The sequence below is a fragment of the Marmota marmota genome, unplaced genomic scaffold (genome assembly GCF_001458135.2).
Source record: "Marmota marmota marmota unplaced genomic scaffold, marMar, whole genome shotgun sequence".
Taxonomy (NCBI): domain Eukaryota; kingdom Metazoa; phylum Chordata; class Mammalia; order Rodentia; family Sciuridae; genus Marmota; species Marmota marmota.
Genome location: NW_025999842.1, coordinates 16,078,995 through 16,106,834, shown reverse-complemented (window position 1 = coordinate 16,106,834; position 27,840 = coordinate 16,078,995).

Here is a 27,840-nt window from a genome sequence, read left to right as displayed (position 1 = left end):
ATAGACTAACATCATTCTGGATTTAAAGCAAAAATCCTATAAACATTGACAAAGGAATTCAGAAATATCCCAAAAACTTTAAAAAACACTAGATTTGCTCCATAAGCAATATAAAATATATTAATATAAATCTTAGCAATAAATGAAATTTGAGATGAGCAACAGACCAGAAAACAACAATTAACTGGCTTTAGGAAGGCCATTTGTTAGGAATAGGGTTTAACATCTTTAACCTGTCAAATTAAAATGTCTGTGTCTGTTCTTTCTCCCTGCCCTCTCTGTGCTTCTATTGCTATAACCCATTTAATATCATTTTCAATTGTGAATTCTTAGAAGCCATTTAATTGTGTGACATGCTCCAAATTTTTCCTCTACCATTTTTTCAGTATTGTCCTAGATATAGTCAATAATACAATTCAAGAGGAATTATAAAATATATTACTAAAAACTAAATAATTGAAAAAAGATATATTGCCACAGTTAACTACCTAATAAAGAATATAAAAAAAATTAATGGATATAAGATCCATGTGTATAAGTTAGTGATATTACTCAAGTTGACAATACTAGAATATTATCTTTCAGAAAAAATTCATAACACCAAAAATATATTGAATACAAGTAATTTTTATTTAACTGCAAAAAACTTTTGGGTAGTAAAAGTCTAATTTTATTTGTTTCTATATAATTAACTGACTTTCCTGCATTCTTTGTTGGTGTCATTCATTTCTCATGTGCCATATAATGCTCCTCTTTACATATCTCAATGAGACTATTGTAGGCCCCCCAAACCAAAGCTAATAAATGAAGATAGATATATATCTGAAGCTGGGATGTTTCAATGGTAGGAAATGGTTCATTACTCTCAAAGTGATTTATAAGCTCAATGTAATTATAACAAAAACTCAATACAAAATTTTAATATAGTTGAAATGTAGGTCCTAAAATGTATATGGAGGAGAGATAGTCATGATATATTAAAATTGTATTGAAAAAAGGTAATGATTAATCATTTATCCTTCCAGGTGCCAACATTTAACGCAAAACTATGTTCATTTTATCATTTTATAGTTATATATTGATTAACAATAAAACAATGCAACTCAATACATGAATCAGGAATATACTCACATTTATATGGAAATTTGGTATATAAAACACAATCACCTGGCAATAAATAATTCTTTGAAACACATCCAAAATAGTTTGTTGACCACATGGTAACAAATTTTATTGGATATATAGCTCATAAAATGCAGAATGATTTTAAATATTTAGATGCCTTGGAAGCTCTAAGAATCTTTAGAAAAATAAGGTAACAGTATTTTTAGACTAGATGTTGGAAGGAAGGATGCCTTATATAAGATTTCCAAAATATTAACTGTACAAAATATATAGATAATCACTTTTATTGGTGCACAATAGATAATCTGGTTACTTTAAAATTCAACATTTCTGTGGGACAGAAACATCATAAAGAAAAAAGTCATGAATTTAAGAATGCAAATTAAAACTCACAATATGTTAAAAAACACAATGAGTAGTGAATAATTCAATCAAAATTTTCTCAGTGTATAAAAATAAAATTCATATATAAGAACCCTCAAAGTTCCCAGAGTGTACTTAGAATGATTTCTAGCCTAAGCAACTATCAGAGAAATATATCAAAATAAATTAAAGTCAGGTTTGTATACTAATAGTATAACAACAACAAAACAATTAAAACATGAGTAAAGAGTGGAAGAGACATTTCTCCAGTGAGGAAACAAAGGTGATGGATAGGCACATAAAAAAGATGTTCAACTTCACTCATTTTTATAAAACTATAAATTAAAACTAGTGAGATAGCCTTTTGTTCCCATTAAGTTGGCTATTATATAATAAAAACTAAAACAAAATAACAAGTATTGGTTGTGGAGAAACACTTGTACATTAATTGTGAGGATGTACAATAAAACAACCACTGTGAAAAATCATGTAGTAGTTACTAAAATAAATAAATACCCAAATATACTTGGAATTTTAAATTGTCCAGCCATTCCAATTTTATGTATATATTAAAAAGATTAAAAAAGGAGACTCAAACTGATATTTGCACATCAATGATCATAGCAACAATGCCAACTATGGAAAAAGCCCAAATTGTAAATCTCCTTTTGATGATGAATGGATACATAAAATACAGTATAGACATATAGTAGGAAGTTTCTCTGCCTTAGAAAGTAACAAAATTCTGACACATGCTACCACATGAATGAAATTTGAAAACATTATGCAAAGTAAAATCAGACCAGAAACAAAAGGATAAATATTATATAATTACACTTACATGAATTATCTAGATTAGTTGAATTCATGGAGATAAAAAATAAGTTGGTGGCTGAGGATAGCTGGTAGCTGTATGGAATGAAGAGTTATTTTTTAATGGTTACAGAATTTCACTTTTGTGAATTTAAGATATTGTGCTTATGAATGGTGTAGTCAGTTGCACAACATTGTAAATGTACTTAACACCACTGAACTGTACACATTAAAACTAATTGAAATGGTAAATTTTATATCATGTATATTTTATCACATGCATACACAAAATGGTATCCACAGAGCACTTCATGCAAATAAAAATAACAGATAATAAAGTTTTCTCTTACCGACTAATTGAGAGAATATGGAGCCACAGGGAATTAGTTTGCTCTGAATGAGTCTATAAATAGATATAACCATTGTAAAGAGGGATTTTTGCAGGCATTTTTGTCCACTAAAGTTGAAGACAGATATAACCAAGACCCAGAAGCTTTTTTGGTGTTTGTCGTTCAGGGTTTTGTTGTTGTTGTTGTTGTTTGTTTGGTTGGTTTCTTTGGCATATACTGAAGAGATACACCAACTTGTGTGCCAGGATGTTCACTGGAACCCTATTTGTGATTGTGAAAAATAAGGCACTGTATAAATAAGTTGGGATTTATTCATACAGTATGTGTTATAAAAAGTTTTTTAATCTCAAGTATATAACAAGTTAAAATGTAAAAAATAATGATTTTGTATTTAACAATACATTATATTGCTCATAGGAAATCATGTGATAAAAACACAAAACTCATATTGAAATAATACATATCAACTTCTGAATAGTGATAATTTCTATATAAGTAGCAAATTGGATGGTGATGAAACTTTTGGTGACCATTTTTTTTTCTAAAAAAAGTGTTAATGAGATCTGATTGATTGATTTTTAAAAGGATTTTTAAAAAGAAGCATTTTAGATATGTATCCTTCCTTCTGGTACCACAATTGTATCTATAAATTTTTGATTTATTTTCAACATCTTTTTACATGGTATCATTTTAGCCTATGTGAAAAAAAAGTTTTGAGTGTTTTTCTTTTATATTATCACCACTGGTAAGACATGACTGTGCAGTAATGTTTTTCCCAAATATTTACCACAAATTTCTCATTCTCTTTAAGCCCCTTTGTAACCCAAATTGGCAAGATGTGACATTTGTAATTGTGAAAGAGAAAATAGCTAACCATTCTTAACTTGAGGATAATTCATTGATGTCCCTAAGATAATATTTAAATCAATATGTACAAACTTTGATTTTTGTAGTTGCTCTGTTTACTGTAACCCAATTTATATACAGTGATGTTTTAAATGTCTTTCAAATAATGTGAAGCTCAAAATAATTATCCTTGCAGATGCTTATGCCCATAAGACCAGATATAAACCGGAATCGCCCCGGTCTATATTACCTGAATGTGCTTCATAATGGAAAATGTATTCATTTTCTATGAGGCATGATAACAATTAAATTATCACAAAAGTGCATGAAGCTTATTTCCATCTTACAATTAAGAAACAATGCATCAAATAAAGTTTGAGTAACTTTCTTAATGTGTATAAACAAACTTTTAAAAATGGGACATGATTTTTAACAGGGATTCAAACCACTATAAATTCTGGATTGATTCTATTTATTTTCTTAAGCATTGAAACATACTGATGTGAGGTTATGGGACACTTAGGATGGGTAGTGAGCTGCTTTGAAAGGTGAATTGAGATACTATGAATAGTAGCATAGAATACTATGAATTGAAAAGTTGTTATGATTATGGGGAATAATTGATGAGTGACAAAGCATATTCAAGTTATGTGAAGAAGTTGCCATATTTTCCTGCTATTTTATATCTAAGACATTGAGGACTTCCTCTAAGACTAGACTTCCTCTAAGACCAAGACTCCTCTTTAATCTCAAGTAATCTTCACCATTAATCAGTGAATTTGGTAATTTTTAAAAAAATTAGTTATACATGGGCACAATATCTTTATTTTGTGTATTTATCTTTATGTGGTGCTGAGGATTGAATCCGGGTCTCATACATTCGAGGTGAGTGCTCTACCACTGAGCCACAACCCCAGCCTGAGTTCAGTAATATTACTATTGCCATTTTCTAGGAATCTGTAGAAGCTCTTTAATGGCATGCAGCTAGTAAATGTGTGATCAGAATATAGATTCGGTGATCTCAAATTATAAAAACTGCCTTTGCATTGTGCTCTACTAATTCATATATAAGCATATTATATATAATTATAGTTTATCAAGTATAACGTGTAATATATTAGTATTTTGTTATAATATTTGTAATTATAACTGAAAATTTCTGAAAGCATCCTCAAGGCTGGATTCTGATTTTGCACATAGCCTGAACATTATTCTTCAATTGTAAGTCACGAGAGACCATGCTAATCAGATACAAGCCCCAGAAATTTGACATGTACTTGAGAACCAAGTTAGAAGGTAATTGGGGGAGATACGACATGATCATTCATTGCTTTGTTTTAAACATAAAGATAATGAGATACTATGAATTGAGTAACATCTAATACAATGGAAATAAAGTTATTATTAATTTAGCATCCTTGTGGCTTGTAGACTGGAAATACTGCTCAAGAAAACTATGATCAAATACATTCTTCTGAAACACATGTGGTTTTTCAAAACTAATTTTATGTAAATCATATAACCTTTTATTTTATTTGTGTCATCAAAACATCACTCCAAACTCTTTTGTTGCCACCAAAAATTGTCCTAGACTTTCAAAAAGAACATTATTTTAATATGAAAGACAGATATAAAAATTTCATGTTTCTCTTGACATGGCAGTTGAGTTTACCTTGATCTTATATCCAGAAATATGATACTTATGAGCCAACAGTATAAATGAAAATCACCCAAGCATTTCTCATTAAGAAAGTAACTATGGAAAATAAAGCAATTTACATTCAAAACCAAAGAAAACTAGAGGTCACAGACCTGTTTGAATAAAATAAATTTCGGAAACATTAATATAACTGTTTTACCTGCATTTCTGAATTATTCCATAAGGTGAGAAGATTGGCAGGATTAGGAGAGGTTGAAATGCTTAGTCCTAGGTAAGTAAATCACCAGGCTACTGGAATCATTGCTTGCATTCAAGGTATATAAGAGTGGAATGGGCCCAATAGAATGCACATGAGTCTGAAAGATGCATCTATTGAGGAGGTGAAGAGACCAAAAGGAAGAAGGTTTGTCTTTAATGGTGCATTTGGTTCATAGTGCAGTGGTGGATACACTGACATTTTTTAATTGGTCAAAATACTTAGGAAGATATGTTTGTAAGTGTGAAAAAATGATGATTTCTAACAAAATAAAAACAAGTGAAAAAGGCAATAAAAGCATTAAAATGTAATTCCTGGTTTTTAAAATGCATAGATCTTTAAAAATATATTTTAAAGATTATTGGATTTATTTATCAAATAAACATCCACTTAATAGAAATTTTGTGAGATGGCAAGATGCTAAGGATTCTCCATAGGATAATAGATCTTTATATGTATAATACAATCTAAAAATACTCTTCTATTTTCCTTAATTTTATAATTCATGGGGGTATAAATTAAGCATATAACATCATATACTAAATAGATGTGACATGGACAGGATACTATGAAAAAAGAATAAACAGTGAAATTTGTCCACACTCAGGGTTGGAGGTTAATCGTTTTCTGACTGGGCAAGTGTCATTTAGCTTGAAAGAGAAGGAAGTAGTTACATGAGGGGACCCAGGGAGTGAGGCTCCCTGAAAAGGCTCTAATTATTTTAAGAAAAGAGGAAGAACACTGTGGCTATACTAAAAGACAAATCTGTACAATTCCATGAATGATTTTGAAATGGTAAACTCAGTAGTCAGATCATCCAGGAAATCTGTGGGCATTTTAGAATTACTGAATTTTGCTAGTCAAAATATTTCATAATACAAGATAGACATTAATCTACATATAGATGAATAACATTGAATTTCAGGAAAGTAATTGTGTAAATCACTTATCTCTCGGAACTATTTTGGCTAAATTAATGACTATCAATACAGGGGAAATATTCTACAGACTTCTACAGAGATGGAGTCCCCTTTATCTAGAAGTGGTGACAACCAAAGTGACCTTAGACCTCTGCCCAGCAACATTCAATGCTAGCATAAAGAATAGAAATACCACAGAAGTTCCAAATTATAGGAGATATTAGTGTGGACTATCAAATAAGGCTTAAAGGAATTGAAGGACAAAACCAAACAACAACAACAACAACAACAACAAACAATTAAGCATATCACATTGGAAAACATCTGGGTTGTTTTTAATCTTTTTTTGTTATAAAGAATGCTATAAACATAATTTTGCAAGTCCACAAATAAGTATGAACAATGAAAATTTTGTTTGAATTGGTTCCAGAGAGTTTTGATTTTTAAACTTAATGTCTACATTGTAAACATTTTCTCATTTTTAGTATTATACTGACCTTCATTACCCCAATGTATTTGTATCATTTGTATAACAAAATTTGTTTTTATTTTGTTTATATTTATATTTGTATGTTGCAGAGACAGAAACAGTGTAATAGTTATAGAATTTTGAATCAGAATTTTTTTTGTGTGTGTGTGTGTCTTTCTGTGTGACCCTGAACAAGAAACATGCGTTTTTTTGGGGGGAGGGGTATTTATTTTTAAAATATGAATAAATAATACCTCCCTCATAGGTCAAAGTGAAGCTTAAAATTATTTTGCATCCGATGATTAAAATAGTGTCAGTGTAAGTCAGATAATTGTTTTTAGTTGGTAAATCCTATATTTAATTCATATAATTTCCTAGTATCTTGAATTCTTTGATTTTAAGTTGCAGATGTTTCCCCACCCCACTTAATTTTAAAAAGGAAAACTGCCACACATACATATTTTGCTTTTCGTTTAGGAAACAAATATATTTTAATGAGGGAAAATATATTAGGTTAATACAACTCTAGCTACACATTCATTTAATTATTTAGAATTATGCTAAAATTTAATCATTTTGAACTACAAAACGTGGTGGTAAAATATGGTTCAATTTAATAAATGAACAAGTGGGTTTTTTTTAAATTTAGTTTACTTACTTATTTATTTTTACCAGCATTGGGTATCAAACCCATGGCCATGTTCAAGCTAGGCATTTGCTCTACCATTGAGCTACATCTCCAGCCCCAGTAGGATCTTTCGTATAAATGGTTAGCTGTTTTTGGTTTGTTTTATTTTCATAATAAAGGAATTACTTAATATTATAAAAATAACCAATTCTTCAAGACACATATATAATTTTATTTTTCCTCTGAAGAATTTCTCACCTGATGCACTAAGATTTGTCATTTGCACAAATGGACTTTCAGGATACTTTAACATAGTTACACCTTCATCTTTAAGTTTTGGTTTTGTAAATATTTCTCTCTCAGGTTTCAGGCAAATTTCATCATTTTACCTGTTAATGATCAGCATTTAATGGTTATACTGCTCATATGGTAGGTACTCAATATACCTATTCATTAATGCATTGGTATTCATGGGGAATCATAACTAGAACAAACTTCATGTGTTGTTGTATGTAATTAAGATGTTATCAAAAGCTTTCTTGGTCCTAGAAATAATTTTCACATTGGATTATTGCACTAATAAACAATTAGTGTACCTGTTGTTTGGTGTAAACCAACAAATAGTTTGAACAAATGAAAGAATAAATTATTTTTTAATGACTGCTATAAATGGGTCTTGTTGAACTTTTCCTAAAAACAAGTTTCAATTTGTATACTAAAATATTAGCAGATTGAGAATTTAATAATATTATAAATAGGAATTTATAGGTGATGAACAAAAAATAAAAAAAAAATCTACCTATTTGTTAGGTGTACTTCTAATAGGTAATAGATGTAATAAGTGGTATCTTGAAAGCAAATCAGAGAGCTTTACTGGTGATGTCATATAATAATAAAAATAGCAAATACTTCTTAAATATCTACTCTGTGAAGCACATGTAAACATTTTATATGTTCCCTCTTTTAAATTTTGATAAAATTGCAATTATTGATACTGCCTACTTTTATAAATAGGGTAGCTAGATGTAGGGGTGAGGCATTTCCCTAAGATCATATAGCCAGGTAGTAGAAGAGCTATGCTTTGAACTCAAGCATCTACTACAGAGCTGTATGGCTAGCTATTGTGCATAGAAATCACTCTTCTGGGATGGATGTCTACTTAGGTTGGCCCTTATAGGTTCACTTTTCATACTTTTCTCTTCTGTTTTTCTCAGAGACTGATCAAGTTCTAATCAGGAATAGGCTCACTTGCCTTCCAATCCCAGGTAGAATTTGGCCAGTGTGAGATTACAGCAGAAGATGCAAATACTTTCACATGTGAGTGTATGTATGAGTGAGTGTATATGTGTGTTTCCATGTGTGTGTTTGTGTGTGTGTATGTGGGGGTGGGGGGGTACTGGGGACCTGAGATTTACCACTGAGCTCCATCCCCAGCCCTTTTTATTTTGAGAAAGGGTCTTGCTTGACAAGTTTTGAAATAGTTTAAAACTTTATTGTTGATTTGTGAATATTAGAAGGTTATAAATTTCTGAAAGATCAATGATAAAATTAAGGTGTCTCCCTCCCTGTTCTTTACATAGACCAGAGTTTTTATGGTTGACATCACCAAGCTGTTACCCACTCCATGTTCCAGTACTGTCCTCCTCCTTGTTCCTTCAGTTGTAGAGGTGGGAAAATTCCTCAATGATCCTAGCCCCATGGGGTATACACTATTGCCTTCTGGTTTACTTGAACCCTGCAAAGACTTTGGAAATAGGCTCCTCATTAAAATTCTTATCAAATTATCCAGTTTGTGAGTTCCAGTTCTTTTTACCAGAATTATAACTGATAAGTTCTCTAATAAAACACTAAGTTAGAATTTTGAAAACATTATGCCATCATGTCATATGCTTATGCTTTTTTTTTTTTGCCAAATATATTGCAGGAACATTAGTGCTGAGCACATAGTGAAGTGCTTAATTAATTAAGTGCTTATTGACTGTAGAATTTTGAAGCTTTTAATTTAATTAAGATGTTAGAATAATATGTGATTATATTTAGAGTTTATCATATTTTTGTGGTGCTGAGTGAAAAATGATAAATCTTTTTAAGAGATACTAAAGGATCTATTCTTTGGAAAAGGCAAAGTTAATCACTGTGACATTTCACAAAGTCTAATTTCTAAAAGCCTCTGAAGTCCACACTGACACACTCTATAAAAGAGGTATGCACTTTTGCCCAATAATAGCAAAAGACATTATTCTCAGTAATTGATTTTAGTGATAGCTTATCTACATCTCATATTATTGAAGAACCTATTAAAATTTTATGATGGAGGTCTTGTCATTATGGAAAAATAAATGCCCACTGGAGGATGATGGCCTTAAACTAACCCAGTCCCTCCCTTTCTCACTTGTAGTGTTCAAGAATCACTGTGTATGTGCTGGGAATGCAACATCCTGAGATACAGAGAAACTAGCCAGAACAGCCCAGGCCCTGTTTCTGTGCCTTCTAAAACAGAATGTCATCATATATGTACCTAGGGTGATGATGTCCTTCTCATTCCAGTATCTTTCCTACCCATATGACCCCTTCCTCCCCCTTCCCACTTTACCCTATCCAAAGGTTCTCCATTCTTCCCATCCCTCCACCCCCCCATTATGGATCAGCATCCACTTATCAGAGAAAACATTCTTCCTTTAGTTTTTTGGGGGTTGGCTTACTTCATTTAGCGTGATATTCTCCAACTGAATCCATTTACCTGTAAATTACATGTATGATGACACAAATGTTGTGACTTTACTTTGTCTACAACCAGAGAAATAAAAAAAAATTGTGCTGCATTTGTGTACAATGAATCAAAATGCATTCTGATCTCATGTGCTCATGTGTAGCTTATTAGACAAAAAAAAAAAATACAAATAGGATGGCTACCACACTGTGACACAGTGAATCATGTGACTCTGGGTTACAAAACACACAATGAACTCGTTTCTACATTCTGAGCTATAGTGTGAAATGAGTTGTAAACAAATCAGATTCTATATTTCCTAGAAGATTCCCCAAGCCTTGGGGGAAACTAGCTGACCACAAATCGAACACCATTACTTAGTCTGATGCCTATCTGTGAATGATGGTATTGCTTTGTTCAACCTGTTATATGGGTGTTCTATGTCTCACTGAGTTCATGTAAGAGACAGAAATTACAGCCCAAAATGGAGTGAACTGAAGAGAAAACCAGGACAGTGAATATGCTTTGTACTTATTTAAAAAGTGATTTAAGGAAATGGATATTATTTACTAAGAAATCATCTATCCCAAATTGAAATCCTGAGGCATAGAAGAATGCAGAATTCTGCACTCAAAAATTATCATGGAAATTTTTTAAGCACAGCTCTCTAATGAAAGTATACTAAAGAATACACGTTTCTATAGAATTTTTTATATGGTATTGTAGAGAAAGTTTTACATAGTTGTATGTGTTAAGAAGTTGCTAAGTCATGCTGAGTGGTGGTCTCTCTCTCTCTCTCTCTCTGTCTCTCTCTCTTTGATACTGGGAATTTAACACAGGGACCCGTAATCACTGAGCCACATCCCCAGACCCTTTTACTTATTTATTTATTTACTATTTTTGAGACGGCACCTCACTGAGTTGCTTAGAGCCTTGCTGAGTCTGGTCTCAAATTTGAGATCCTCCTGCCTGAGCCTTTGGAAATTCTGGGATTACAGGACTGAGCCACCTCGCCTGGCAAGTGAGTAAGTGGTGTCTTTTAAAAGAGTAAATTCTTTACATCTGATGTCATGTAATTGTGTGGTGCTCTGACAAGTGAAGCCATAAATTTCTTTTCCAGACTTGAACCAAGGAACTCCCTTGTGATATCCACATTCTTCCTTTATTTGCTTGGAATTTGTCAGCCATTATAAATAATGCGGGGAAAGTTCATAAGAACTAGAAGATGAAGAAAACCCAAAATAAAAGACACCAGTTCATTGAATGAATACATGGAAAAGAGTTACTTATGCCAATCAGCTTTAAACTATGACATGAGCAGAAATTGTATTCAGTTAAGTCACTGAAATTTGAGATATTTGTTGTATGAGATTTCCCTGATAGATAAAGAAATTGAAGGTAACTTTCTTAACATGATATATGTTCTCTATAAAAATAGTAATAATAATTAATACCTATGGCAATTGTAAACTATTAAAAGGATACTTATTTAAGTATAAAATATGAGAAATGCATATTATAACTCTTTTAATTCAAAATTTTATTATTAGTCCTTCAAAAAGCACTCAGTCAAGAAAAATAAATAATAGGTCAAAAAAGGACACAAACAGTGGTAGCACAATGGGTAATCTAAGGTATTCAGGAGGCTGAGGAAGAAGGATTCTGTAAAGAATAACAAAAAGAGGAGACACAGACAAGGTGCAGAGGCAGGAAAGTGGCAGAGTGGCTCTTTGTCCAAGGGGCCATGTTTATTTATACCAATAGCTTATATTAGGTCATTAGTACCATAACTACATTATTGTTTAGAGTATCAGTAAGGTTGCTTATTCTGTAGTTACATTCTACAGTTACAATATGTAATGTTAGGAGCTTTGTGCAGCTCTCAAGAAAGTCTGTTGTCTGTCGTTACTATTAGGTGGGCAGATCCTGGAGCACCAGAGCTTGATGAAACATTGTAGTTATCAAGCAAGCAAGTTTCTTTATTACCAGGAATTATGTGCCTAAGATTTAAGGTCGAAGCTTTAGATAAGACTCTAGCATGGAGGACATTACTATAGCAACTGGCATCCTATCCCTTTGCCCAGAAACTTTCTCAGGCACCAAGCATGTCACAGCCATGAAGTCATCAGGGACCCCAATCTCAAACACAGAACCCCTACAAGATTCTAAATTTGAGTCCAGCCTGGGCAATGAAGTGAAACATTGTCTCAAAATAAAAGGTTAAAAGATCTTGGAATGTAGCTAAGTGGTAAAGTGCCCCTGTGTTCAATCCCTAGTACTGGGGAAATGAGAGAAAGATAGAAAGATAGAAAGAAATAAGGAAAGAAAGAAGGAAGGAAGGAAGGATGGAAGGAAGGAAGGAGGAAAGGAAGGAAGGAGGAAAGGAAGAAAGAAAGTCATTATTTAAAAAAATGCATTATTAGAACTTCTATGAAATATTTAATAGAATTGATAGAATATGATCAGCACACAATTATTGGGTGTAATTCTTTCCTACAGCAACAAACAGCATGTTTATTTAGAAAACGTGAATGACTTACAGTTTTAAATCTAACAAAAAGAATACTAGAAAAAATAAATTTGGATGGAAGTGTATAAGTCCTTCATGCTGAGAAAAGGCAGTGAAGAACTTCACAATACCTAAATAAATGAGGAGATCTGAAATGCTAATGGAATAAATGGAATCCTACAATGTCTCTTAGTCTCATTTTAATCTGTAGAGCCAATTTATTTTTAGTAAAACATCAATATATTTTTATCGTATCTTGTCACACTGATTTCCCCAAATTATGTTGACGTTAAAATGCCAAAAATAATCATTACTCCTGAGAAAGTTTACCTAATTGGGTATGGGTGGTAAAGACTACTACTTACCAAAAGTTATTATAAACTGTGAAAAAAACTTGGCCAAGTTATTGGCACATAAATATTGCTAAGAACATTAAAACAGAAATTCAGAAACATATGGTATGACAGTCAACACTGTAGGTCTAGGCAAGAGGGGATTCACAGTCTCATAAATTGAGATTGCAACCTTTGATTATGCACATGGAAAAAATAAAATGCTATCTCCACATTATCCTTTTTAGAAGACACATTTTAGAAAAAAATTTTAGAAGAAACATTTTAGAAGAAGCATTTAATAAGAAAACACAGAAGAATATCTTTATGTCCCTGGAATAAAAAGTGTTAATATTCAAGGAGTGAAAACCATAAAGAAAAATATTAAAATATTGATAATATTAAAAACCACAATTACTATTTATGAAAAGACAATATAAGATTATAAAATTATAATATGTAATCTGAGAGTTGGTGTTTATAAAGCAAATACAACTCTAAATGAAATAATATATGTAATATGTAACAAACTAACTGTTCAAACCTAACAATAGAAAAAAGAGGAAAATCCATTAGCCGATACTTTGGAGGAAAATAAACATGAATTCTAATAATAATATGAACACATATTTCACCATATCAATATTTAGGAAAATACAAATTAAAATTTTGATCAAATGATTCTATTCTAATAAATTTCCAAAATCATAAAACAAAATGTTTGTTACATTTTATCAATGTTATAGGACAGGACTTTTTGTGTGTGTGTGTGCACCAGAAATTGAAATTGAACTCAGCACTTAAACACTGAGCCACATCCTTAGTCCAGTCCATTTTTTATTTTGAGACAGGACCTTGCTAAATCGATAAGCCAGGTTTTGAACGTGCGATCCGCCTGCCTCAGCTTCACAAGCCACTGGGATAACAGTTCTGCACCCAGCTCTCACAGAAATTTTAATGCTTCATTCAGACACTATAGAAAACAACTTGACATTGCTTATTTAGTTTACACTTGTACATATTTGGTGACATAAGAATTTCATTGTGTGAAAACTCTAAAGTGTGGATTATCTGAGCCATATGCAAGAATATTTATAACAATTTTAGTAGTAATAAATACTTGAAAAATTTAAGTTTATCAGTAGTAAGATGAATCAAAGCAGTGATATGCTACCCAACAATGTTTTACCCTAAAACAGCAAAATAAAATTAGGGATAAAGCAGGGTCTCTAAAGAAATGGGAAGGAAGAAAACTTCAGTGCAGGAGGAATGATTCTTTTATCAGAGGGGTCACCTAATTCTGAGACTAGAGGAAGGCTGGGGTAGTGAGTGCTGCTGCAGTAAGTTAATTACTTGGAAGGTTGTCCTCTGAGGGAATTCATACTTTCTAGTTTCAGTTTTTGTTTATGGAATGAAAAAAAAGAGGCAATTATGCATGAGATGGCCATGGAAAAGAGAAAGAGAATAATATTTGTGGACTGCTCATTCATATCCTGTTTCTATTTCTTTCTGAATGTCAGGGATTCTGAAATGCCCATCTTCTTGTGGTTCAGTGGAACTAAAGGGCTATTTTTGGACAATGTCTTTGAGCAGAAATGGCAATTGTCACCTCCAAGCTGGACCAGTGCTTGAATCCCGCTGTACCTAAATATGTACACCTTCCTGTAAGTATGTGGAAGAATATGTCAAGGTGGACACCTTGTCAGTCAGCTTTGATCCATGAGAGATCCTTGATCGTTGATCTATGAGGAGCACAGCCTGTAGCCAAACTGCTCTGGATGTGTAGAGTGAGTGAAAAAGAAATAATTGATCTATTAAATCACAGACACTTTAGGACAGTTTGTTATTTGGTGTGATCTACTGACACAATTTGGGATTGCTTTGGACTGGTGTTAAATGCTTTCTGCCACTCAGTGAATTTATTAACTATAGAGATGTGAGCATATGATCCATTTGGTGATGAGAACTGACCTTAAGTTAACCTATTTTAATGTTTTTAAAACTGAAAACACTACAACATGAGAAACAGGGCTACTTTGTTTGTTTGTTTGTTTTGTGGTAGGAAACATTTGCTTTGATTTCAGCAAATTTTGTGTTTATTTTATTGGCTTTAAATGATTTTCAGTACTGTTAAAGATCTATAAATGCTAATTGCAGATATTTTTCTTAAGTTGGCATTGTCAGAAGCAAATCTTCAGGTGAGGAGTCATAAAAGTAAATGATATGATATACCTGAAACAACTGTAGAGAAGTTAGGGAGTAGGCCAGGCTAGGAGAGATTTTTTTTCCTAGAGAAAACTGTACTAGTATACAGTGACAAGGACTCTCATTAATGAATGAGTTTGAACACGTTTTTCAAAATTGAGAAGTGATTTATTTTCACATTTTAAGGTAGAAATCTCACGGTTGCATAAATAGCATTCAAAACATGTCAGTAATGTTTTAATTACATGAAGGTGAAAATATCATTCTGGCTTTGAGAAATCATCACCTCTCCAAATTCTTTAAAAATTTAAGCAAACTAATATTCATTTGACACTAATAGCTACAAAATATTATCAAAAATTGACTTTCTTTTTTATGCTAAAATTTGTAACCTCCTCTTTTCATATTTGAAGGAAACAATGTCTTTAGTAAATCTTCTAATTCCTTCTGGCAAATATTTTCTGAAGTTTCTATTTCATTAATTTATGGTTTATGCTTTAATAATGTTTAATATTTAATGTGTACAAATAATATCAATGTCAGGCATTCAACACTGAATGTTGTAATTTTAATGTCTAAAAATTAAAATTAAATGACATTAGAATACTTAAGGATTTTAAAATATTTTTGTACCATTACCTAACACCTTTGCATAGGTGAAGCCTATCTTAGAATAATCTTCTAATATATAAAACAGAATACACAAGATTAAAAAGAAATAATACAATGCACTACTAGCATATAGCTCTTGGAGGGATAATTTAATGACTTCAGAAATTAGAGGATATAATTTACATTAAAATGCCAGACATGGTGACACATGCCTGTAATCCCAGCCGCTCTGGAGGCTGAGATAGGAGGATCCAGAGTTCAAAGCCAGCCTTAACAAAGGTGAGGCACTAAGCAACTCAGTGAGACCCTGTTTCTAAATAAAATACAAAATAGCGCTGGGGATGTGGCTCAGTGGTCCAGTGCCCCCAAGTTCAAATCCCTGGTACTATCCCTCTCCCCAATAATTTCCATTTAAATATCATATTTTCACATGCATATCAATTTATTTGAAAGTAATTTTTTTTCTTTTCTGTGGTGCTGTATGTCAAACCCTGAGTATTGAGAATGCTATGCAAGTGCTCAACAATCATCCTCCAGCAACAAATTTCATGTTTTAATATTTAATGTGTATAAATAATATTTTTATAATATGTAAATGATATTAGTTCAGTGTAAAAAATGGAAAAATATAAAAAATTATTGATCCTAACATGAACAGATGAGTCTTATCAATGTTTCATGTACATACTTCCAGAATGTTCATACCTCACTTCACTTTTTAATATGTATTTTTAGCTGTAGATGGACACAATACCTTTATTTCATTTATTTAGCTTTTATGTGGTGCTTGGGATTGAACCCAGGGCCTCACACATGCCATGCAAGTACATTACCACTGAGCCACAACCCCAGACCCCCTCACTTCATTTTTAAAATTGTGATATCACTAAATATATTATTTGATTTGTTTATTTTTTAAGTGATATATTGTACTACTTTGCACCTCATTTAATGATTGTTCAACATTTTAGCTATGAGTAGTAAAATGTAATTGATAGCTGTTGAAACTTTAGGTTATTTTTTTCACTGATAATGCTGTTATGAGTATCTCTAGAGATATTTCCTGATCACATTAATATTTCTTGTAGCTTATTTTATACACATGAATATCTTTTTAAAATATTGTAAAGCACTTTTATATAATTAAGTCATTTTAGAGGCTTTTGCAATATTTCATTATTTATTTGTGCATTTTAGTACTAGTATCTCACTGTATTGTTGCTTATCTGTGATAAATTTTAACATTTAGAAAAATAAGACCCCAATATTACTTCTATTTTAAAATAAACTTTCCTTTCTTGTCAATTGTGGTTTAAAAAAATATCTACAAATAGTATTAAAATTTTTGTGGTGATTTTAATATTTATGGATACCGTCTAAATTCAATAAGTAATTTCATATAACTTATTGAAAATTTACATTTGTCAGTGATATTTAATGTCAAAGTTTCTTGTTAAGATAATTCATCAAATGTTGACATATTTATTGCTATTATTAAAAGGCATTATATTAAATTTTTATCTGATTTATGTTGAAGTGTTAGAAAACTGTTTATTAAATTTCAATAGCTTACTGGTTGATCCTTTTGGATTTGTTAGTAAATGTCATACATCTGTCAATACTAACAGTATTTTCTTCCAAGGCATTTCTTGACTAGTATATAAGGAACAAGCCTAAATAATAATGCAAGAGTATCTGTTGTCTTGTTCTTAACTTAAAGGAAAATATACTTAATGTTTAATCACAAGTGTTGTGTTACCTTAGATTTATTACAACATCTTAGCACATTAGTTTATCACCTTAGTATATTTCTTTAATTGTAAATAGCCTTGTGTTTCTGGAGAAAATCCATTATTTCCTCAGGGTATTTCCAATGTTGCTAAATTCCACTTGCTGATATTCTATTGAATAATTTAAAATCTTTATTTGTATAATAATTTTAGTAGATTTTTTATTTATGCTTTTTAATCTTTGGTATAAACGATACTAAACTTTAGTAAAATAGGTCAACAGGTTGAGATAATTTCCTTATTTATGGAATATCAGATGTATTAAATGTCTGAGTAATATGATGGACCATGTGTTGGATCTGCCCAGAGGGTAGCAGTATTGAAATTGAGATAGGTCAGATAAGGAAGAAAGAATAGGTAGTAGGGAGAATGAGTATTAATGTAGAATCAATTTTTAGACTGAGCAGAACAGAATTAGCAGCTAAAATGATTAAGTTTTAGGTCTAGATTTATAATTAGATACATAATATGGAGAGGAACAATGAGAAGCCAAAATATCAGAGGTGGATTTGAAGAATAACAGTTACTCAGAATTCCCAAAATGAATAGTGTGTGTGTGTGTGTGTGTGTGTGTGTGTAGAGAGAGAGAGAGAGAGAGAGAGAGAGAGAGAGATTTGAATGGTGCTTGACAATTTTTAAAATCACCTCATTCAGTTTTAATTAACAAGCAAAAAACTGCATATATTTAATATATACAACTTGATGAGTTGTATATATTAAATATATACAACAATCTGCCAAAAACTTCCATTTCCCTCCAATAATTTTCTCCAGACCTTTCCATTAGTAATGATGATGGTGATGAAACAATTATTGTAATATACAACATATTACCATAAATATTACACTGAACATTACATCTCTAGGACTTACCATCTTGTTAACTAAAACCTTTAGCACTTTGACTAATATTTTCCCATTCCCCACTCCTCCAGCTTCTCCAAACTACCACTCTAATCTTTAATTCCATGAGTTTGACTCTATTTGAATTTTCATTTAAGTGGACTCGTGTCCTTCTGCATCTGGCTTATTGCTCTTAGCATAATGTCCACTAGGTTCATATGTTGTAGTAGGGTACCATGATTTCCTATGTTTCCAAATGCAGAATAATATCTCATTGTATGTATATACCACATTTTTTGTTCATCACTCCTCCATCCATAGACATTTAGGTTACTTCTGTATCTTAACTTTTGTGAATAAAGTTACCATGAGCGTGAGGATGCAGTTAAATTTTTGAAATACTGATTTCAAGTCTTTTGGGTATATAAAGTACTCAGAAATGAGATTGATGAATAATATGATTTTTTTAGTTTTAATTTTTTGTGGATCCTTAATAAGAAGTGCCCATAAACATGTGAAGAAAAGAGAACCCTTGTATATTGTTAGTGGGAATGTAAATTGGTAAAGCTATTATAGACACAATGATACCTCTCTTAGTCTCTCTCTGTCTCTCTCTGTCTCTGTCTCTCTCTTTCTCTCTCTCATACACACACACAATATTGGTTATTTTTTATTAGTATATGAAGTTGATTTATCTTTAAAAATCCTTCCTTATTTTGAGCTCCTTGACTGATATCTTGTGGTACAATAAAGGACTTTAATAAATTTGAAAATAACTGATTCAATGACATGCTAAGTTTCATTTATCTCATTTATAATGGATTATTTTTCCAAAGTTTTGTTATCAAAAAGAACAGATTACACAAATGCACATGGTAACAAAAACAAAAATGCATTTTTTCAAGAAGATTTTAAACTGCAAATAATTTCACATAATTTTTTCTTCACAAGTATTTGTTAATATTGAATTAAAGATTTCTATTGACTCACCTAATATTCAGTTCTGAGGATATTACATAGCCATTTTATCATATGTCAGTTTTATCACATGCCTAGAACAGTCTATTTTATCACTTACATTTTGTGTAAAATTTTATTTAAAATATGATTTTCATTTTCCTGGAGGGTGCTGCCTCATTGTGGACAGATCAGGAATTACTGAAGCTTAATAAGTGATTAATTTTTGCAAATACATCTTTATCAAGTTTTCCATATACATTTCCTGCTTATTATAGTAAGAAATAACCACCCCTGGTTATAAGAAATGTTTGGAAAGATGGTATTTCCTTTTTAGAGAACTATTTAAAATGATTAATAAATAGGCCTTTTGAGTTACAATATCTTGTGGACTTTGCTTCATAAAGTATTTTTAAGGTATTAAAATAAAGTTGTGGTAAGATAAAGTAACTTTCATAGTTATAATCTCTTAAATAATTTAGTACATTTAATCTGTACCACTAAACATTCAGGATGCAGCTATTAATCATAAACTCATATCTTCAGATTTAATTTTCATTTTTATATTATCTTGATTGATTTTAAGGCAGCCAGTAGTGAAATTAAACAACAAAGATGAATTAATTATGCTATTCTGGGCAATTTAATCAGAGTGAGTTTTACAAAAAGTTGACACTGTAATAATAATGGTGATAATAATTCAATAAATGACAAAGCTATTATCTAATTGTTTAACTACTTCTATATCTTCACTTATAATATCAACATAATTCTTCTCAAACTCTGAAAATACATTCCAAAAGACAGTAAGTCACTCTATGAAATTAGAACGATGTTATTGAATTGTAACTTTTCACAATCTATTCTTCCTCCCAACTTATCTCCACAATCTGTATTTATAGATGTAAACATTTCTTTCCTTCATATTTTTCTCGACACTGTAACTGAGGTAGACTCGAAGAAAATGTGAGGTTAAAATAAGTAATCTTGGGCGTCTTTTCCTCCTTCCCACCAGTTCTGCAATAGAGCATGTGCCCTCCTGCACTTGAGCCTGCCAGGACCTGATTATTCCGGGCAATGCTCTCTGCCCAGTGCGTTTCCTCACCTTCTCTTTAATATACCAGACTCTTCTGTTAAAATATTATTTTTTTAGTTGTACACAATACCTTTATTTTGTTTATTTATTTTTATGTGGTGCTGAGGATCCAACCCAGGGCCTTGCACGTGCTAGGCGAGCGCTCTACTGCTGAGCCATAACCCCAGCCCATTATACCAGACTCTTTATTTTTCACTTTCTCTGTGCCTTGTTCTCAAATAACCTTTCTGTTGAATGTGGAACTAATAAAATTCCAAATGAATCCTTATCAACACATAATGTTTTGATATCTAACTGTTGCAGTTTGCATTCTTCATTTAGTCAAACCAGATGAAAATCCTAACTCTTCACTGAAAGAACAGATTTCCTTCTTGTTATAATGGGGACATTTATGCAAACCTAATAGTTTTGTGGCAGCAACTAAATTATTAAAATGTAATTTGTAAAATTTTCAATGCCCCTGATGTAGCAATAACCCAATAAATGTGGGAGTTAATTATAATTCTAGTCATTACTATTATTTCAATTTAGAGCATTTAAGAGGGGAGAAACTTTGAGTTTTAGGAGCTTCTAAATGGTCTCAGTATTATACTGATCTGCTCCCATACAAATTTATATTCACTGTGTATGTTAGTATGTTTCACCACTAGTCCTATAGAAGACTAATCTAAGATAAGAAAAGAAAATTAGAGTGATCTTGGAAAAACATTGTATTCAGTAGACTCATTTTGAATGTTCAGGTTCTTGCTAACTTGTTAAGGAGGCAGAAAGCCTCCAATAAATAAATTATTTATAAAAAGGTTAATGCATAACATTTCTTAATAGTGATCACAGTAAACATGCTTTAGGAGGGGATAGTATATAAATTACATAGAAGCCATTACTAAATCACTTACTCTTGTTGAGATCACTAAATGAATAAACATTTACATTTGATTATAGTACAGATTGCAATCTTTTATAATAAAGAGTTGTGTATATTTTGTAAATAAATTTATGTAAACAATTTATGCATTGTTTATTTTGAAACATCCACTTCTTGTTAAGAACCTCTTTTTTAAATTTATATATGACAACAGAATGCATTACAATTCTTATTACACAAATAGAGCACAATTTTTCATCTCTCTGGTTGTATACATAACATATTCACACCAATTTGTGTCTTCATACATGTACTTTGGATAGTAATAATCATTGCATTCCACCATCATTAATTACCCACGCTCCCTCCCTTCCTACTCCAATCCCTCTGCCCTATCTAGAGTTTGTCTATTCCTCCCATGCTCCTGCTCCCTATCCCACTATGAATCACCCTCTTTATATCAAAGCAAACATTCGTCATTTGTTTTTTTGTGGGGTTCTCTAACTTCACTTAGCATTATCTTCTCTAACTCCATCCATTTACCTGCAATGCCATGATTTTATTCTAAGAGCCTCATTTTTAGGATGATAGATATTATAGCAATAAGTAGCTTCTACAATTTTACCATGAAATACATTAAATGTATTTCTATATAAAAATGGTAAAAATATTACTTGTCAAAGATCACCTGGATGTATGAGTTTGTAGTATTTTGTAGACAAGAAGTAGAAATTCAATTTGATCTATTTGATTCACTGTGGGAATCAATAAAAAAGTGACTACCAAGATTTGAGAAAAGTGGAGAGAATGCCAGACTCCGGAATACCAAGATTTCTTTCCTATCACTATGATTTTCCTGTCCTTTTTCCAAGTTCCTCACTCTATTTCAGTGTGAAGCACCCTCCTATCTAGGCCAGAATACACTTCACTGAGAGCTCTTGAGCTAAGCAGTTTACAGTTCTGGTCAAGAAAAAAACACTCTTACAAATCCAACTCCAGAAATCCCGGGATAAATTCTCAAGGTTCAGAGAAAGACACAGGTGTCCCTGATCTCAGAGAGCAGATTCAGTGAACAAATGTGGTCATGTCCACAAAACTCACTATGAACAGAGTCCAGAAGAAAAGAGTTGATGGAGAAATTATCCATTAGATGGGCACTGTACTGGGATTAGATTTAATTCACTAGAAAAATGCATACAAACATTTTTCAATAAATATTCTTAAAGGTCAATATTGGCTAATAATCTCTCCTTTAAGATTGAGCTAGCTTTATGTTAATCTGCTAATTTTGTTGATTGGTGAAAGTCTAGAAATTCTCCATACTTTCTCTGAGTTTTGTAGTTAACAAATTCTAGCTTCTCTCTACATCTGTCTTTGTGGTTTTGTATCCATTCATTCTTGTTGATCTGAGCAGGAAGGCCAGACTGTCCATGGTTTCAGGAGGTGGGGGAGCAATCCACTGACAGATCTACATGTGTGTAGAGGGGAGATCCTTGGGTTTTGAACCCAAGGTGTTATTCTACCACTGAGGTACATCCACAATCATTTTTATTTTCTATTTTGAGACAGGTTCTCACAAAGTTGCACAGGCTGACCTTGAAGTTGAGAGCCTCCTGCCTCTTCTGCCTCCTGAGTCCCTGGGTTACAAAAGTGTACCACAGCACCCAACAAGGGTTTAAGATGGGTTTGTAGTGTAGCTGGTAAGAAAGACTCCAGTGCTGAGTGTAAGACCACTGTCCCTGGGTCAACAACTCTTTTCTCTCTGTTTCCTTCACCTGATAGGAGAGATTATTTTTATGTTCATGAGCAGAACATTCTATTTTCAACTACATTTACTCCCACAGAACTTCTTAATTTCTTCTAATAATGTTAATTTTTCTTCCTAAAGGAAGGAATCTGAAGTGAGAGCTTGATGAATACAGACATGGAAGGTGGCACTAGGCAGGTCAGTCCTCCCCTCCTGGTTTTGTTTGTTTGTTTGTTTATTGTTGTTGTTAGAGAGCTCCTTAAAATAAGCCATATTCCTCTGTGAATTTGTTACTATTATTATTATTTTAAAAACAAGTTTTGCTGAGTTCCTGCTGTGCTTAAGGTGGTAGATTCCATCTACCCAGTTTCCTCCTGTACCGGGTTTATAGTTAGGGAAGGGTACAAATACCAAGCAAGCAAACAGACAGATTGAAAGTTTATTTATTTCATACTTACATAATATACATTATGTATTGAAGGAAGACATCACCTGAAAGTGACAGAAGACTTCATAGAGAAGTGGGTGTTCACTTGTTCTTTGTTTGTTTGTGGTTCTGGGTATCGAACATAGGATTTTGCTTAGACTGGACTATTGCTCTAAGACTGAGCTGCATCCCCCATTCCTTATGTGAGTTTTGAAAAATAGAAATTATTTTAACAGATAAGGATGTAGAGGTTTTCCATTCAAGGAAAGAACTGCAAATAATAAGAGGAAAGGAAATTGGCAGTGATATGGGGTGCAGTGAATTACTGAATTTAGCTAAAGTACTATAGGCTACAATTAGGAAGTGGTGAGTAATAAGGAGGACAAGGTTTGCCCAGGTTGTGTTGTGTTGGGAATTTAAACACCAGACTATTAAGTAACATTAGTCTTTTGTTAATTATATAATGAAGTAGCAACTAACATTTTGAAAAGAAGGGTGATGTGACTATACTGAAATAGAAATCTGAAATTTGTTTTATTCCTAAAATGGTTATGAAATGATTAAAATATAAATTAAAATAGAATATTTTAAGAACTCATGGCATGTCTTGGGAATCAATTAACTTAATATATTTTTTAAATTCTCTTAATTGGTTGCATAAAAGAATGATTCTTTTAGGACTAAAGCTTCAATACCAAAAAGGTCATATATATACAGACAACTTAATATTTTTTTAATAATCACATTCACTCTCTTTAAAGTAATCTTTTCACTTGCTTAATCATAAGATGTTTTCTACTGGGATCACTCTTCAAGTCTGTTTGTGTTGGAGTTCATGCTCTTTAACTCAAGTATAAGAGTGTTGGCAATCTTACGCTCTCTGTCACAAGTATAAAGGTGATTTATTATACAGGTATATTCATATAAGAGTCCAATTGTAACATCTATTTATAAATCGTGACTTGATTCTTTCATTATAACTTTATTATGACATAAAATACATAAAGAATAATATTTCTATAGTAAAATATAAACTTTTATTATAGCAAAAATTAACTATACTTACTGTACTTACAGAGACCTAAAGTATAAACTTCAATAAAACTTTTTGCAAAATTAATATAGCTATGCATGTAACCATTACCCAGATCAAGATGTATATGTTACTGGAACCTAAATGCCTTCTCATCTTTTATCCCAGTCACTAATGTTGCCATACAAATATAATCATTACTTTAACTTTTATCATGAAAGAATTATTTTAACATTTTTATGTCTTTAGTTTCATATGTATATGAAATAATATTGAATGTATTTTTATTTTTTTTTACTCAACACAGACTGCAAGTTGCAACAATGTGGGTACATGTAGCAGTAGATTTATTTATGTTATTTCTTTTCTGTATTTATGGTATTGTAAGGATACACCAATGATGACTTAATTATAATGTGATTTATTGTCTTTAATATTGCTTATGGATTTTTAATATTTATAAAGCTCTTAAAAGAAGTCTTATATTTGTCAGAGGCTCCGACCAGCATAGTTGTAAGCAGAGACTTTTAGCTCGAAGAATCCAAATGTAGAAGTATTTTATCATAAGCTCCTCACTACAGAGAGATGAACCTTAAACAGTGCATTTCCTCTCCCCCTCTGCCCCTTGTTCTTCAGTTCTTACCAGTGTATACAACTTTTTAGTATCTGAAAATATGAGGGTATTTTTCAGCTTAATCGGGCACATTAAATGTAGACGTATAAATTTATATATGCAATATTTTCTTTAATTTAGAGATGTAGTAAATGTGTTTAAGACTGAATGTATGCATCCATAGGTTTCCAAAAATTAAATTAAATTAAATTTAAATTTAAAAAATTCAGGTTATAGACATCTTGTAAATAATGGTCATGTATTGATTAATAAAAATAGTTTAGAATTTAGTATGATAAATCTCAGGTGACCTGATATAAAACTGTGGAAAGAAACTGTATGTCTGCAATAACATATTAAATTGCAAACACATATCAGAGAATTTACCTATATTTCATTTAAAAATATGTATATTATGCATCTTTTAATAAAAGACTGAATAAAGTTAAAAAAATAAATGCTCTGTTTATTGAATGTAACTAAAAAGAGATACAAAGGAAGTTATGACAAAGTAGAGACAAAACAGATATTCTCGTTGTACTTAACTCTACAATCACAAGGATGAAAGAACAATTTGTTTCCACCCTTCAGCAAAACCAGGCCAGAGTTAGCCAGATTATCACAGATACACAAATCTGAACACCAGGAGGCTCTGGATATGGGACTGGAGGGCTTGAAGTGAAGTATCTCTGCCTGGTGCTTTAAAAACTCAAAATTTCCAGTGCCCTTTGCATAATTTCAAATAAAACTCACATCAGGAACCTTACTGCCACTTGCTTTATAGAATTTCTGTTATAAGCTTTTTAAATTGTCTGATATTGGGCTATTCTGAGCATATTCAAGTTCCAGCTCTCCAGGTAGGAGAGCTTGGGCAAAAGGCATTGCTTCTCCAAACCTCAGTTTCTTTGTGTGTAAATAATAGATTCAAGTTAAGTCATTTTAAGGTGTCTTCAATAGAAAATTGGTTACACTGTTTGCTCTCCAAAATTGATCACTTTATTGGAAACAAATTTATGAGGACACAAATTCAGGAATTTGAAATTATTTTTTCCAAGTTGTCATTTTTATGTATCCATGCCGATCCCCCACTCACCCACCACAGTGAAAATGTACTGATAAGTATCAGAAAATTAGAATCATTATGGAAAGGAGAATCCTATTTTAACTAACTTCATTGGAATAAATATAACTTACTTGAGTGAAGTAAGGTAAAAGAGTTTTGCATTAGCAATAGAGATAAATAAGGAGGATCTTTACATCTAGCTAAAAAATATACTCAGATTCTTATATATTAAAAATTATTCTAATTTGTTTTTATCATTCAGAATGGAAGAATTTTAAAACACAATATTTTCCCCTTCATATTTTCATTAAAGAAAAAGTCCATTTGGAACAACAACAAAAATAAAAGAAAGAAGGAAGGAAGGAAGGAAGGAAGGAAGGAAGGAAGGAAGGAAGGAAGGAAGGAAAGAGAGAGAGAGAGAGAGAAAGAAAGAAAGAAAACAGCTTAAAAATGTGGAATGCATTTCTCAAACAGAAGTGGAAAGAAAATGTTATCAGCATTTTAGAATTTTTAAATCTGATGTTTTTTCTTCTACTTTGTAAAAAAAATGCTGCACATTAATTATATAGAATACTGGGTCTCATTGTGGCATATCCATACATGCAAATAACAATTTGATTAATTTTTTCCTCAGTAACTCCTCCTATGCCTCCCTTCTCCCTCTTCCAATTCCTTTCCCCTACAATAATGGTATCCTTGGATTTTCATGAAAATACCCTTTTCCTTTTAATTCTGGCTTAGGTAAATAATAGAATATAAGACATTGTTACTTCTTTATCTGATCTATTTTACTTAACATGAGGCTGCCAAGTTTCCTCCACTTTCCAGGAAATGACATAATTCTATTCTTCTTTAGGGCTGAGTGCAACTCCGCTGTGTAAATATATCACATTTTCTTTATCCATTCATGTATTGTCAAATGCTTAGGCTGTTTTCATAACTAGGCTATTTTCGTAACTAGACTATTGTGTGTTGTGATGCAATAAACATTGGAATACATGCATCTCTTAAGTATACTGGCTTTAATTCTTTCATATAAATATTAAGCAATGGTAGAGCTGGATCATATGATAGCTCTATTTTTAGCTTTTTGAGGAAACTCCATGTTGATTTACATAAGAGCTATAATGTGTTCACATAAAAATAATTTACATTCTCATGAACAGTGTGTAAGTTTTCCTTTCCCTTCATCCTCTCCAACATTTATTGTTTATTTGTATTCTTGATAAATATCATTATGACTGGACTGAGATGGTTACTCTGTAGTTTTGATTTGCATTTTCCCTGATGGCTAAAGATGCTTAACTTTTTTTTTCCATATAATTGCTGACTATTCGTACTTCTTTTGACAAGTGTCTGTTTACTTCATTTATCCATTTATTGACTAGGTTATTTGTTTTCTTTGGTGTTGAGATTTTTTAGTTTTTTATATACTGCAGTCATTAGTCCTCTGTCAGAAGAATAGCTGTCAAAGATTATCTGCCATTCTGTAATGATTTCTATTTGTCATTCTGATTGTTTCATTTTCTGTGCAGAAGCTTCTTAATTTGAAGACATCCCATTTATTGATTCATGGTATTATTTCCTGAGCTATAGGAGTCTTATTGA